Source organism: Hyla sarda, chromosome 6, assembly GCF_029499605.1.
Source record: "Hyla sarda isolate aHylSar1 chromosome 6, aHylSar1.hap1, whole genome shotgun sequence".
Lineage (NCBI taxonomy): Eukaryota > Metazoa > Chordata > Amphibia > Anura > Hylidae > Hyla > Hyla sarda.
In genome coordinates this window covers 76,041,304-76,057,215 of record NC_079194.1, presented here as the reverse complement: position 1 = coordinate 76,057,215, position 15,912 = coordinate 76,041,304, and the positions used below count along the sequence as shown (strand labels likewise).

The window sequence follows — 15,912 nt, the reverse complement described above, 5'->3', positions numbered from 1 at the left end:
CTGCTGATTGTGCTTGGCTGAAATCCAAGAGATAAGAGAGAGAATTTACAGACTACAGCCCCTTATATACTAGGGGGGCTGGACTAATCCCATTGGTTGCAAAGCCTGTAGGTCCTGAACCCAGAGAACTCTGGGTACATTACATGACATTATCCCATGACCCAGGAAGGTCCTATACATTTATACAACTTTGTACATAACTTTATACATAACGACCAATATACACTATACCTTTATAATACATTATAAGAGGCGAGTAAAGGGTAAGCCCTGCAGGAGAGCCCTGTGGAATGGAGGGACTCTAACTGAGGAGTCTTAAGACAGGGACAGGACAAGGTCCTGTACCACACAGTAAAGCCTTCCCTGATCTTCACCAAAAAGTACCCTCATATGTCCATTCAGACTGCCCAGTTGGCCACAGACACTAGGAAAATATTGTCTGAATCCACTGTTTTTGATGAGATCAGGACAGTATCTAATGGCGGTGATGGCCTTCTATCTCTCCCGATGGCAGACATATAGATAGATAAGAATTGGATAGTTAGATTCTAACATCCTTTCAAGGATCCCTTTGTTCCTGGGAGATAAGCCACCATTAGAGGTGTCTGGCACCAGCTTTCTCCACATTAAGAATACATGGCTCTGGACAAATTTGAGTCTGTGATGGGTTATATGGTCCTATTGTGTCTAGATCTTGTATCTAATAGTGATAAGGCTCCAATTCCTTAGAGCTTCCTGTTGGGCTATGTGACAAGGCTGCATGTAGATTGTGTCATTAAGTAGAAGCAGGAGGACAGATGACTTCCTTAGAGACTCATCTACAGCCCTGGTGCTATGTATTGATTGTGATTATCTCCACCAAGAGATTGATCACATTTTCTTAGTTGGTTTAATGACATCCAAGATGAGTTATCATCGCACAGGTCATCTCCTCGTAGTATCGCCTTTTGTTTATTTCCACACTACTGATCATCAATAGTAAAAAAAATACACCGTATGGCGGGGATCACCTTTGGGGTTTGCACTACTGTGGGTGCTGGCCTCTAGATTCTCATTTCCATACAGTTCCAGAGATATGAGACAAGGCCCGAAAAAAAAAAAAAAACAGAAACCGCGGTAAATGCAGCTTTTGGGTCCGAACTTGTATACATTTGAAAATTGACGGGTTGTACATTTGCCCATAGCAACCAATCATATTTCTTCTTTCATTTTTTAAAGGCATTTTTTTTTTTAAAGTAAAGAAGCAATCTGATTGATTGCTATGGGCATAGTCCCACACAGGTATTGATAAATCTCCCCCCTAGTCCCTAGCTGAATGCGTTTGGGCCATTGAAGTCGATGGGGCCCAAACGCAAGAAATGTGTGGGTAAATCGTCATCTGAACACAACCTTATGCCGTGAAAACAGTGAAAATCAAGCTTCAATTACTTTTGCACTGTTCCGAATTACAATTTGACACCAGGGGCTATCCAAAGGGTAGGGGATAAGATGTTAGATCGTGGGGTCCCGCCACTGAGGACCACTGCAATCTCCAGGCCGACAGCAGCGGCGTCCGGAACATGGAAGCATTCAGGTCTATGGTAGGAGCGTGACGGCTAGTACATAGCCGTCATGCCGCCTCCCATAGATGGGAATGCGGGGGGTGTGCCTGTTGGCATTGCCAGTCATCGGGCACGGAGCAGAGTTCCCTCCATGCAGCGAATGACAGGGGTGCCACAGCGGAGATCGCGGGGGTCTTCAGCCTCGGGACCCCCGCAATCTAACATCTTATCCCCTATCCTTTGGATAGGGGATAAGAAGTTTTCAGCGGAGTACCCCTTCAATACAGTAGGTATAGCTCTGAGCTTTGTGACTCGTGTATTATGCTCTAGAATTGTGTTTCCCAACCAGTGTGCCTCCAGCTGTTGCAAAACTACAACTCCCAGCATGCCCGGACAGCCGAAGGCTGTCCGGGCATGCTGGGAGTTGTAGTTTTGCAGCAGCTGAAGGCATGCTGGTTGGAAAATACTGCTCTAGACCATAAAGTGGCGCTGTATGCCTATTATGTCATGTAAGATTAGCATACGGTTCTCCTGCTGTCATGACCAATCTCATGGCTTCCAGCTGCTAATAACCAGCATAATAAACATGAATGAATAAAATCTAGGCTTTCGCAGAGCGTTGTGGCCATGGAAAGCAGAATCTGTGGAAGTGAAAGAAATTTCCTGTGACGCAGCTTGTTGCTGAGCTATTATCTTTGTGGTATTGTTTACAAAGCATGGACAAAAGACACATGCTCTACAGGCATGGCACAATAGATAGGGATGGGAACAGGATATTCCTAGGCTGCGGTTCTGCCAATACTTTACACTTACAAATGAAAATTTACAGAGGAAAATGACAAGAAAAATAGATATCCGTGCACTCCATATGAGAAGAACAATGGTAAGAGATAGCTAATGAAGTATGTTGAATATATTATCAGATGTGATTAACCCCTTAACGACAACGGACGTCACGCAAAAAACAAGCCCTTATATGGGTCTGTACATTGAAATATAAAGGAGTTATGGATTTTAGAAGGCGAGGAGGAAAAAACGAAAACGCAAAAATAAAATTGGCCTGGTCCTTGAGGTGAAAATGGGCTAGGTCATTAAGGGGTTAAAGTGTACCTTTTAGATTCCACAAAAAAAAAGCATATTCATGTTACTCAGTACCTAATCCTGACCATGTACATTCAATTTGTATTCCTCTATCCCCTATATTAGTAGCTCACAGTGTTAGAAATCCTCTCAGGGGAAGGAGGCTTGTCCCTCCCTTGTGGTGATGGGAGGTGATTGGTGTGTGGTGGAAGGGGGTGTGTCCCTAACTTGTGGTGGTGGGAAGTGATTGGTGTGTGGTGGGAGGGGTGTGTGGTGGGAGGTGATTGGTGTGTGGTGGGAGGGGGTGTGTCCCTCACTTGTGGTGGTGGGAAGTGATTGGTGTGTGGTGGGAGGGGCGTGTGGTGGGAGGTGATTGGTGTGTGGTGGGAGGTGATTGGTGTGTGGTGGGAGGGGGTGTGTCCCTCACTTGTGGTGGTGGGAAGTGATTGGTGTGTGGTGGGAGGGGCGTGTGGTGGGATGTGATTGGTGTGTGGTGGGAGGGTGTGTGTCCCTCACTTGTGGTGGTGGGAAGTGATTGGTGTGTGGTGGGAGGGGTGTGTGGTGGGAGGTGATTGCTGTGTGGTGGGAGGGGGTGTGTCCCTCACTTGTGGTGGTGGGAAGTGATTGGTGTGTGGTGGGAGGGGTGTGTGGTGGGAGGTGATTGGTGTGTCTGCTCATGCAGCCTTGTCCATGAGTCATCTCTTGTCTATGACTCATGGACAAGCCTGTTGCTACTGCAGGACTAATTAGTGTCCCAGTATGTATGGGGGACCCCTAGTGGTGGGATTTTCAGGAGCCGTTTTCTTTATTAAATATTTTTAAAAAATGTTTAAATAACCATTTTACAAAAGGTATTTAATTTTCATCAGTAACAACATATAAACATTTTTGGGATCTGACAGTGCCCATTTAAAGGCAAAATGTTAAGTCATATAATAGGAAATTTTGCCTTTAAAAATATCTCAACTGTAGGTATCTACAAAGTGGGATTTGGATCCCAGCATCCCAGAAAAATTCATTAAAAAAATCTTGCAAATTTTTAATTTATGCCATTATGCCAGTTTTTTGTTTTTTAAATCAACTGGTGCCAGAAAGTTAAACAAATGTGTAAAATACTTCTATTTAAAAATCTTAATCCTTCCAGTACTTATCAGCTGCTGTATGCTCCACAGGAAGTTATTTTTTTAATTTAGATTCTGTCTCACCACAGTGCTCTCTGCTTACACCCCTGTTTGCTCCTGCTCTGGACAACCTATCCAGCTCTGGACAATTCCTGACACAGACAGAGGTGTCAGTAGAGACTACTGTGGTCAGACTTGGAAGATCTACAGAACTTCCTCTGTAACATGCAGCAGCTTATAAATACTGAAAGGAATAAGATTTTTTTAAATAGTAAATACAACTTTTTTAAATTAGTAAATAGTAAAAGTTATTTACAAATCTGTATTATGGACATTTATGAACGGGTTTAGTCAGGTTTTCTTTACTATAATTGTCGCAAAATTGTCGCAACTGCGACTACACGATTTTTCGTGCGACATTTTGACTGGAAAGCGAGAAAAGCAAGTTTTCCTAAAATTTACTATGTAGTAATAATTTTAAAATGGACTACGAGTAGTCAGGTATTTATTAACTGCGACAGTCGCAACTGCGCAAAAAAAAGTCGCAACAGCGTTAAAAATTGACTAAATTTACTCCAGCTCAAACATGGAGCAGAAAAAGCTACTACCAAAGTAAAAAAGGAAAAATTGCTTACGTGAATGAAAATTATCAACAGGCTGAAACCAGTTGATAAATACGTCGCACATAAGCAAAAAAAAAGTAAGGAAAAAATTACTAAAAAAAAGAATACATAAGCAAACATTGATAAATGTCCCTCTATAACTTTCTGGCACCAGTTGATTTGAAAATATATTTTTTCTTCCAGGGTACCCTTTTAAAAACAAGAACAAACATGGATTCAAGGGTGAACAGCTTACATGTTTTGGAACAAGTCGTTGGTCACAGCTTGGGCTATGACCAAGGGCTCTTTCAAAGTCGTGTATGTTTGTGGACATCGCTCTTTGGAGTTAACGTGGACACCTACCTGTGAAAATTAAAGGCAATGAACTGATCTGGCAGGTTGGTTTCGATCTAAGTTATTTTATTGATATGTTTGTGTTTATCTAAATTCACTTTTGTAACAGCGGGTAGTGGTATTTTAACTGAAGTTGCACAGCATGGTACCAGGAAAGTCCCAGGCCTAGATAGAAGTCTCCAGACTAGGGTTGTTATTCCTTAAGATAAGATGCTCACATACTGTATAAACAGTGCTTATAGTGCTTGAGGATGAGAACATCAGAGGGACACCACTTAACAGATGACCAATGTGACAGGCGGGATAAGAAATGCCTCCTAGCAGGGACTACTGTGTGGGGAAATTGGTGGGTGGAGGAGAACCTAAGCATGTGATGAAGGTCCTGTATATACTCTCTGTATTAGGATGTTCTGATCCCTGCAGTTCAGCAATAAGCCTATTAATACTGTCAGCATGTACAACATATTTCAGGTGCAAAATACCAACAAAAGGATATCTATCTATATACAATAATACATACATACAATAATAATAATAATAATAATACATAATATACAATAATTGTAAAGGGCTATTGGTGTAGACTTGGTAAGAAGATGATGTACCGTATTTTTCGCCGTATAAGATGCACTTTTACTTCCCCAAAACTGTTTGTCTTATACGGCAAATACACCTTAAAACCTGTCCTATCGCGGCGGTCCCTGCGGCCATCACCGGCCGGGACCCGCGGCTAATACAGGACATCACCGATCGTGGTGATGCCCTGTATTAACCCATCAGACGCGGCGATCAAAGCTGACCGCTGCATCTGTAGCGAAAATAACACTAACCCGGCTGCTCAATCGGGCTGTTCGTGACCGCCGCGGTGAAATTGCGGCATCCCGAACAGCTTACAGGACACCGGGAGGGACTTTACCTTTTTAGCAGCTGTTTGCTACAGAGGAAATTCTTTTCTTTTTTATCAAATTTTTTTGTCTTGTCCACAGTGCTCTCTGCTGACACCTGATGTCCGTATCACAAACTATCCAGAGCAGGAGAAAATCCCCAAAGCAAACCTTGTTGTTGCATCATTCTAATTGGCCCACAAGTGAAAAGAAGGAAATGTGAATATTCACATATGCGAAAAATGCGGAAAAAAGTGAATATTCATAATTTCGAATATATAGCAAATATATTTGCAATATCCGCGATAAAAATTAAAAATGCAAATATTCGCGCCCAACACTAGTAATCAGTTTAACAAAACGAGATTTTTCACAGCCGGCACAATATCACTTAGAGCTCTGCCTCCTGACAGCCACACTAAAGAAGCTGATCATTAGAGTGTGCATGCTCAGCAAATGTTTCACCATTTCATCTTTTCTGTTGTGTGTTTTATAGGGTTTGTGCCGTTGTTCTGCAGAGCGAAGTCACCCAAAAACCAATTTACCAAGCAAGCTAGTCAGCAGATGAGGGGAACTGGGCTGAAAAATGACCCATAATTTATAATGACATATGATGTCTTCTCTTCATACATTACAAAGTTCAAAATACAGTCCTTTTTCTCTAAAAAGTGTCCCACTATGCTTGTTATGAGTGGTTTTTGCTTAATAAAAAATCAACTTCCCTCCAAAAGACTGCCACCTACTGGCCATTCTTCCTCATGGATCTTTTTATTTTATTTTTATTTTAATTACTCATCATCTAACTGGATGTACAGGAAGTCTATTGGTCCAAGATTACTAAAGCATAACCTTTACCTCAAGGAAAATGGCTGCTCTGTGAAGGACAATTCCCATCTATTAAAGCAGTGTTTCCCAACCAGGGTGCCTCCAGCTGTTGCAAAACTACAACCCCCAGCATGCCCGGACAGCCAACGGCTGTCCGGGCATGCTGAGAGTTGTAGTTGTGCAACAGCTGGAGGCACCCTGGTTGGGAAACACTGGATTAAAGTAATGACAAAACACTGATATGACATCACAATGAGATTACCCAAAGTGTTTTCCTGCATAGGCTCCTGGCCACCTACCATGTAGTGAAGTACAGCACTGCTCCATTCAGTTTATATAAAGCTACATAATTGATGTGGTTCAAAAAAAACGACAAAAGTCAATAAAGTTCAATTTATAATCTATAACCCTGCTATGTCGGTCCAGAGAAAGGCAGATGACTATTACTTCCAGACTTCCTGGATCAATGGCCAATTTTTAGAAATCGAATATCCATAACCAGTAATATTATATTATTCCAGAAAAACATTTGTGGTGTCCCGGTACCGTATTACATACCGTACCTAGTGTAGAGGTCCCCAAAGTCAGAGTAACTACGTTCAGGTAGGGTCCCTCAGGTGGGACAGCCCCTAGTCGCCTCTCCTCAAGTCTAGTTCTCTAATGTTAATACATGTATATATTTAATAAATACTGTATATCTAATATAATGTAAAGTACTTACCTTGTTTAGCGTCGCAGGACCTTCGGTCATGTGACCATGTTAATATCCTCTATGGTATGTTGGAGGACCTTTGGAGGTCCTTGGGTCACGTGTTGCCCACAAGTCTTTGTAATGGTGATTGACACAAGTATTGGACCAATTAGCACTAGTCCAGCCCCTGCCCATATAAGGGAGCTGTAGCCAATTATCGCTCTCTTGGGTTGCTGCTCTCGTGGATACCGGACTAGCAGGACGTGCAAAGACACACTAGGCCTGAAAACCTACCGGCCTCAGCTGAAATAAAACCGTGAGTTCTTAACTACCCCCGCTAATGCTAGCGTAACTACTGGACCACAACTAATTCCCCTAAATCCAGTGGAACAGCGCCTAATACTTAAAGACACTAAATTGCTAAAGTCCCAACCTTTGTCAATCTCCAAAGAAAGCAGTTGTATGCATAGAGACTGTTCAGTTTATGAAGCTTGCAGAAAATCTTCAGTAAAAGTTATACCTGTTTCAGAATACTCTCCGGTTGTGGACATTCTATTATTATCTACCTCCCTATCGCTCTTGGGAAGGGTGGCGGTAGGACAAGCATTACTGAGGAGCCCTCACCTTGGCGTCACGAATAGCAAGGGTTAACAAACACCCTTTAATCACCGCACAGCTACACTCCCCCTACCCTACATCCCCCAGGCTATCACACATCCAGGCCCCCCTTTGAACTTGTTTATAGAGTCAGACATCAGAACATCATGTGGCAGAGAGTTCCATAGTCTCACTGCTCTTACAGTAAAGAATATCTGTCTGTGATGATGGTGAAACCTTCTTTCCTCTATCATGGTTACCGGCCTAGGTATAAAAAGATCAGTGCTTCGGATTTATGTTGCTTTGAAAATAAAAATAAAGAATAAAAAAAAAACCCTAGGAACAAAAAACATTTTAAAGGAAAATAAATAGAACAAAACATACTTCTGAGATTGCAGATTACTGAATTGAAATTCACCGCCAAGCCCATAACCCCACATTACTGCAATGTGCATTTACTGTAGTCCAGTAATATATGTAAACAAGGATAGGACCAATTTCAGGGCAGCAGAATGTAATGTAAACCGCTCTTGGCAGGGATCCTATAAAGGCACTACGCTGAGTTACAGATATCTTTGGCAAGGTCACCAGTTAAAATTTCCATTGTTTGTGTAACAGATGAGATGACAGGTCAGAAACACAACATCTGATGTAATGAAGCAACTGGGGCTAAAACCAGGAAGGACACTGAGCATTTTGTGACCAAATGCATTTTTAGGACACTGAGCATTTTGTGACCAAATGCATTTTTAAAATAGATGTTCAGATAAGGTCTTAAGGACATCAAGAATGTTCTAACACATTACATGTTTTAAAGCGCACCTGCCATATCACAGAAAAAATAATGCTTACATATTTTACTCACAAAAACAACCAGATTCTTTACTGTCCTTATTAGCTTCTGTATTTGGCTCACAAATTCCTCTTTTGTGCTGCTCACTTATTCTGACATCCACTGCTCAGGAAGGGGTGTATCTGAGGCAAACATTGAGCCCATCCTCACTCACCATGCATTTACTTCCTCCCTGAGTCTGCTGTGCTCTGCTGAGTCTCTTTATCCAATCACTGCGGGCTGCCCTGTAACCCCCTCCTCTCTGTTTTCAGAGAGAAGTCTGAAAGGACAGATGTGAGTACAGAGGAGTGCTAGTCCCACCCTCACTTACTGGACTTTGTCCCTGCCTGTGTGTCAGCTTGGAGAAAGATGATGGACAGGATTAAGTTCTGGATGGTATGGTGACCCCTAGTGGTCTTTTTTTTTTATATGCCATGAATTCTATAAAAAGGAGATAACATTTTTTAATGAAGTATATTAGAAAGGTTAATGTTTTGCCCAGATGTACAAAATTTGAAAAAGTTTTTTAATTTGACAGTACCCATTTAAAGGGGTACTCAGCACCCCTAGACATCTTATCCCCTATCCAAAGGATAGGGGATAAGATGTCAGATCGCCGGGGTCCCGCTGCTGTGGGCCCCCAGGATCTCGGCTTCTGCACCCACCTGTTCGGCTTCCACCTCACACCGGCAACGCTGGAGGCGTAGGGGTGCGGAGTACCCCTTTAAGTAATGTCTAGATAAGGTCTATTGGGATTCAGAAGTAGTACAAAATCTACCTCCTAATTACTGGTAGCTCACCTGTCCAACCCCTTTGCATCTCTGCTTTTTCAGATTGGCTGCTGTGTATAAACACAAGCACTTCCCCTTATAAGGGATCTATTTTGCAGCATATTGCCATCACCAAGTAGGCTTACAGTCCTCCAGTGGTTGGTTGCACAGTACGGCTCACAGATTAAGCTAATATCAGTGGGGAATCTTCTCTAGTACTAAACATTTCCTATTTTTTAGGTTTATTAGTTTGGTGACTTATTGAGGAAAAACTCTGCAAAGATCGTCCTGAACATCCTGTGGATATCCTGTATATCCATTATGATATACAAGCACTATCCCATCTTCCATTTTCATTATGAGGTTGCATATAAAAATAGATATTTTCAGCCTCATAAAAAAGGGATTCAGCTGGCCTTTAAAACAAGAGCAGATGGCTTTCCAGGTTCGTTGCGTTCATGACTTACATGTACAAAATGCAGATAACAAATAAGAAAAACGTAAAAGCAAGCGCTACGACAAAATGAGAGAAAAGACAAAAAACACTTACAATGTGAAAAGTAAACACGCCCCCTGATGAAGCTTACATTAGCAAAATGTACGTTGGGGTAGGTACGTATAGACTTGGCACCACACATGGCTGTAAGATTATCTTATTTGTATCTCAGGATTCGCTAGTATTACTTTATTTAAAGGGGTATTCCAGGAAAAAACTTTTTATATATATCAACTGGCTCCAGAAAGTTAAACAGATTTGTAAATTACTTCTATTAATTTTTTTTTTAACCCTTTCAGTACTTATGCGCTTCTTAAGTTAAGGTTGTTCTTTTTTGTCTAAGTCCTCTCTGATGACACCTGTCTTGGGAAATGCCCAGTTTAGAAGCAAATCCCCATAGCAAACCTCTTCTAAACTGGGCGTTTCCTGAGACACGTGTCATCAGAGAGCACTTAGACAGAAAAGAACAACCTTAACTTCAGAAGCTCATAAGTACTGAAAGGATTAAGATTTTTTAATAGAAGTAATTTACAAATCTGTTTAACTTTCTGGAGCCAGTTGAGATATATATATATATATATATATATATATATATATATATATATATATATATATAAGTTTTTTCCTGGATAACCCCTTTAATATTTTTACCACTGCAGCTTCTTTGTTTTCCTATTTATCTGCTATTCTATACACTTTGGGTAAAAATATCTGTTCTTATCTCTGTTTTGTTATTTGCTTTTACATCATGTCACCACTTTCATATTACTTTCCTGTATGTGTTCTGGTGTGCAGCAGATTTTAAGATGGACTTTAATACTATTGTTCAATAAAGGTATATTTTGTTTAAATTCTGTTTGTATGTATGCACTCCTTTTATGTAAGGTTTTTCTTTTTTTGTGGCTCTCTGGACAGTTCTTAAAATGTACAGAGATGTCAGCAGAGAGCACTGTGGTCATGATGTCAGCAGAGAGCTCTGTATTCCAAAAAGAAGAAAAAAATCCTCTGCAGTATTCAGCAGCTAATAAGTACTGGAAGGATTAAGATTTTTTAATAGAAGTAATTTACAAATCTGTTTAACTTTCTGGCACCAGTTGATTTTTTTAAAAGATTTATGTAAAAAAAAAAAAAATAAAAAAATTGCTGGTCATGTGACTCATATAAAACCGCTTTGATCCTGTGCCTTGGACTCCCATCTATTAATTCAGGGCTCTTCCTACAGATTGTTTAATTTCCATCAGTAAGCGCAGTCGTCTCATGACTCATTCATAGAACACATCCCTGGAAACATGGAATTTCATTTTCGCAGTCTTGACAGGAGCTGTAATGCCATTTAAAGGAAGGCAATTTAGCCTCATATGAGGTGGTGTAACATTGTAATAATTGTAATTAAATATGTTTTACTGTTCCATTACATCCTAATGGGTAAGGGATGGCGCATGCTGTTAAAACACCAGTATTTCATTAAGCAGCGCTGTGACTTCCATTCTTTACAAGTGTCACAAATAGCGCAATATCACGGTTATTTCCACAAATCTAATATGGGGTCAAATTGCCACATATGTAATGATACAAGGGGAGTCGGGGATTATGTGAATGAATCTCACCGGTCAGGGCTAATCTTGGAATCGGGAGGTCGTCATTGTGGATTGTGATAGAATGGAGAAATAATCAAAATAATTATATTTATTACAGGTTATTCTCTTCATCTGAGTTGATGGATATTATTAGGCCTGTAAATGCCAGTATACCCTACAGGCAGTTCTAATGTATGATGCTAAAGAAAATTGTTTTCCATATAATGATTCTTACATGCCATGTTACTGGATACATTAAAGGGGTATTCCAGGAATTTTTTTTATTTGACTATGCTACAGGGGCTGTAAAGTTGGTGTAGTTCATAATATAGTGTCTGTACCTGTGTGTGACGGTTTTCTCACAATTCTTCTGTGATTTTCACTCCAATATTTATTTTTAACAGTATACAAAATGACTGTTGTCTCAGATTTTTCCCAGGTTGCAATGCGGCTGAGACCTGACTCACTAGTCAGCTGATGGCAGGGAGCCTGTCTGCTTCAATGGGTGGAGGGATCAATCTGCAACTAATGCAACAGCTGTAGGCACTCTGATTGAAAACCACAGGTCTTTTGAATGGATGCAGCTCATTTATGTTTCAATGGGTGGGGTGGCTGATGTGTGGGAGGGAGGAAAATGGAATTATGGGATTTGTAGGCAAAAGAAGAAAACTCAAACAGGAAATACCCACTACACAAAAAGCTAGCCACAGTGTTCTGGTAATCTCTCAACATAGCCATTTAGCCCCAAGACAAGCGCAGATCCTTCCTAATCATGTCCATTACTGTCTACCAGGTACATACTAAAATCACCTTATGGTGGATAACCCCTTTAAAACACAATGTTATATATATATATATATATATATATATATATATAACAAAAAGAAAATCAAAAACACATATACATTTACTTACCCATGTATGGCTAAGTTCACACAGTGAAATATCCGGCTGGAAAATTTCCAGCATGGATTTTACCATACATTAAAAGGGGTATTCACATTTCCTAACCTGATAGTATATGGCCAGGATATATCACCGGTCATAAGCATGAATTCCCTTAGTGGCATCTATAGATAGTTGAGGGGAAGGCTGATCCATTCCGGCGATATAGGTTAGTCATCTGACAGTATAGCTACTCCAACAGATGGCATTATACTGTATGCAACATGTGTGAGCTGTACTTTGGCTGTTTTAACATGCTGGGAGTTGTAGTTTTGCAACAGCTGGAGGCACTCTGGTTGGGAAACACCACTATACAGGAAAATGTACAGTAAGACCCCTTAGAGACAACCACCCAAAATTACACTGAAATGGATTTCTTTTACATGATATTCATCCATACTGGGTCAGAATATGTCCGCTGTCCTTTATGGATGCTTTCTAAGTACCGTATTTTTCGTCCTATAGGAAGCACCGGCGTAGAAGACGCACCCAATTTTTAGGGGCAAAATCTAAAAAAATAAAGATTTTGAACCCAATAGTGGTCTTCAACCTGCGGACCTCCAGATGTTGCAAAACTACAACTCCCAGCATGCCCGGACAGCCGTTGGCTGTCCGGGCATGCTGGGAGTTGTAGTTTTGCAACATCTGGAGGTCCGCAGATTGAAGACCACTGCAGGAGGAGGTAATACTCATGTGTCCCCGCCGTTCCGGACCCGTCACCGCTGCCCTGGATGTCGCTCCATCGCTCTGTCCCCGTCGCTCTGGAACGTCTCTGCTGCCGCTTGGGTATCCTCGCTCTCCGTCGCCGCCATCACGTCGTTACGCACACCGACGCACGTACGCGACGACGTGATGATGAGGAAGGAGAGCGCCGGCCATACAGGGGATCCCTGAACGGAGAAGACACCGAGGAGGCAGGTAAGGTCCCTCCCGGTGTCCTGTAAGCACTAACCCGGCTATTCAGTCGGGCTGTTCGGGACCGCCGCGGTGAAATCGCGGCGGTCCCAAACAGCCCGACTGAACAGCCGGGTTAGTGTCCCTTTCCCTTCAGACGAGGTGGTCAGCTTTGATCGCCGCGTCTGAAGGGTTAATACAGGGCATCACCGCGATCGGTGATGTCCTGTATTAGCCGCGGGTCCCGGCCGTTGATGGCCGCAGGGACCACCGCGATAGGGGTGTATTCGCCGTATAAGATGCACTGACTTTTTCCCCCCAGTTTTGGGGAAGAAAAAGTGCGTCTTATACGGCGAAAAATACGGTATCTCATCCATAGAGTGACGCTCCACCAAACAGGCCGCAGCGGTGTCCACCTCAGTCATTGATTGGCGGAGCGGCACTGTGAGTCAGCCGCCGCAGATGGCATGCCCTAATACCAGAGCCTTGGCACGTCTTGATAAAGAGCTCTGTCCAAGCTAGAAACGCGTTGAAAGTGCTACTACTCTTCTTTTTATGTGTATGACAATGAAATAAAGAATACCATTTTATGGGAGAAGCGCCTGCATTGAAGAATTGTATTTATTACTGAATCTCATACCAGAGCCTGGCAGGTACGTATGAGCTTTTTTTTTAATTTTATTGTCAAGCCTGGGCACACAGCTTAAAAATTTTTTTTCACTGGATAATCCCATTAATAGTTTTATGTATTATAGTGGTAATAGGGTGGATTCAGTTGCAGAATCCACACTAAAAAACAACAGCAAAGTACAATAAAACATACTTTCACTCAATCTACACTCAGATTTTTAGGCTGGTCTCAAAGCGTAAATTTTACCAGTGCTGTGGAGTCGTAGTCGAGGAGTCGGACTCGGACGAAATTTTGTGTACCTGGAGTCAGAGTCGGCAAACAATGCACTGACTCCTACTAAATTTAGATTGGAATAAAAAAAAAAGCAAGTTTAAATGTCCCAATTCACAAAAAGTTATAATTAATGACTTCTCTACTGTAAGAATAAAGACCAATGCATGCAGTGCTTCACGTAACCGCAAAATGAACACGTTAAGTGACCGTGAAGAAGCATGCTTTTCATGTGCTTCACTATATGGCATGCAACGCACAATTAGGAGCGGCAATACTTATACTTTCCATAGTGTTGTGTTCTGCTGTTACAGGGAACCCATGGGTAACCTAGCCTCTCACTGATAAGGGATTAAGTATCTATGTTTTTTGCAGGACTAGAGACACTTGTATAAGTGAAGGGAATGGAGGGCCAATAGTTCAAGACTGAAGCTGTAAACCATCGGAAAAACTGCTGTCATTCAGCTAAGGCTATAAAAACTTGTAAACTCGATTGTTAGCTTAAACTTTAAACATGACTATGGGATTCTACTAGGGAAATCATGTTTTATAATAAATGCCCCTTCCTGGATCCTCCCACTGCCCTATCTTCAGCAGCAGATCAGCACACAAACTGTTCAATACAGTAGACTGTTGGCTTCCGAGCCAGTAGTCCTGTGGTAATGACATGTATGTTGCCCTTCTTTCCTTCAAGGAATGTATAACATACATTCGCATATTAATTCAGAGGAGTCGGAGTCGGAAGTACGGTACTAAAAACTGCGGAGTCAGAGTCAGAACATTTATCTACCGACTCCACAGCCCTGAACTTTACACAATGTAAGAACCCAGTGTAACGTAACAAATATTATAGATAATGGTGTATTTATATTTACCTTCTTCCTTGTCACCATTCATAGTAAGGACAGTGCTGTATCATTTATAATCAGACAAGTATTCATCACGGCTCCTGACACGTTACAGCCTTAAATTTAATTGAAGCTTCTTCTAGGCGCTGATGGCCTTTTAGTGAAACATAGTTCTGTCATTTCCGTGCTGCGTGGAGCCAAGATAAGTCCCCTCAGGACGCTGTCACCCTGCAAAAGGTTTATAGGCCCGACAGCAGGGAAGACTTTACATTATAAACTAATTATGCCAGTTATAGGGTAAGTAATGACACCCGGATCCGCCCAGAGCACCCAAGATCAGAACAGTAATCAGGACATGGACGTCCCTGCCAGTCAGGTGCCAGGGGCACTGGATTATTCACCACTATGCCAGATTCATAACTAAAGCCACTATAATACATTTATGATATATACAAATCAGTTAAATCTTTATTTAAAGGAGATGGCGTGACCTCACTAAGGGACCCAGGAGGTGGAATTGTAATAAAATGAAATCATGTCTACCTAGAGATAAGGTGAGGGCCACTTCTATTCCTTACCTCACTGTAGTGCCACCTGGTTACCTATTTCAGGTCAATAAAACCTTACGAATCACATGTGACATAATCACATACAGCAGCAACCCAGTAATTGGCTGAGCAGGCACTTATTGGAATGGATGTGGTGAAGGTGAGTGCATTTCTGTTTTTTTTGTACCCCAACCTAAGCATATTTAATTATAAAAAAATAAATAAAAAATTGTCCCCAACTCCCATAAGAGGTTCCTCACAGCCTTTGCTTGTAGACTAACACCTTGTCTTAAAGGGTAACTCCCGCGGAAAATATTTTTTTTTTAAATCAACTGGCGCCAGAAAGTTAAACAGATTTGTAAATTACTTCTATTAAAAAAATCTTAATCCTTCCACTACTTTTTAG

At 41.5% G+C, this 15,912-nt stretch overlaps 1 protein-coding gene and 1 long non-coding RNA gene across 11 annotated transcripts in view; one reads left to right on the top strand and one right to left on the bottom strand.

Moving 5' to 3' along the window:
- Positions 1 to 15,666, top strand: part of LOC130275789 (uncharacterized) — a 75,292-nt gene extending 59,626 nt beyond the window's left edge. For both annotated transcript variants that reach the window (XR_008844901.1, XR_008844900.1), the window contains exons 3-4: positions 4,549 to 4,742; positions 15,570 to 15,666. This is a non-coding gene — a long non-coding RNA (uncharacterized LOC130275789). The remainder of the gene's footprint in view (positions 1 to 4,548; positions 4,743 to 15,569) is intronic.
- The window catches only part of IQSEC1 (IQ motif and Sec7 domain ArfGEF 1), an 830,222-nt gene that overhangs the window by 174,954 nt on the left and 639,356 nt on the right, over positions 1 to 15,912 (bottom strand). The gene's annotated exons all lie outside the window — the stretch shown is intronic.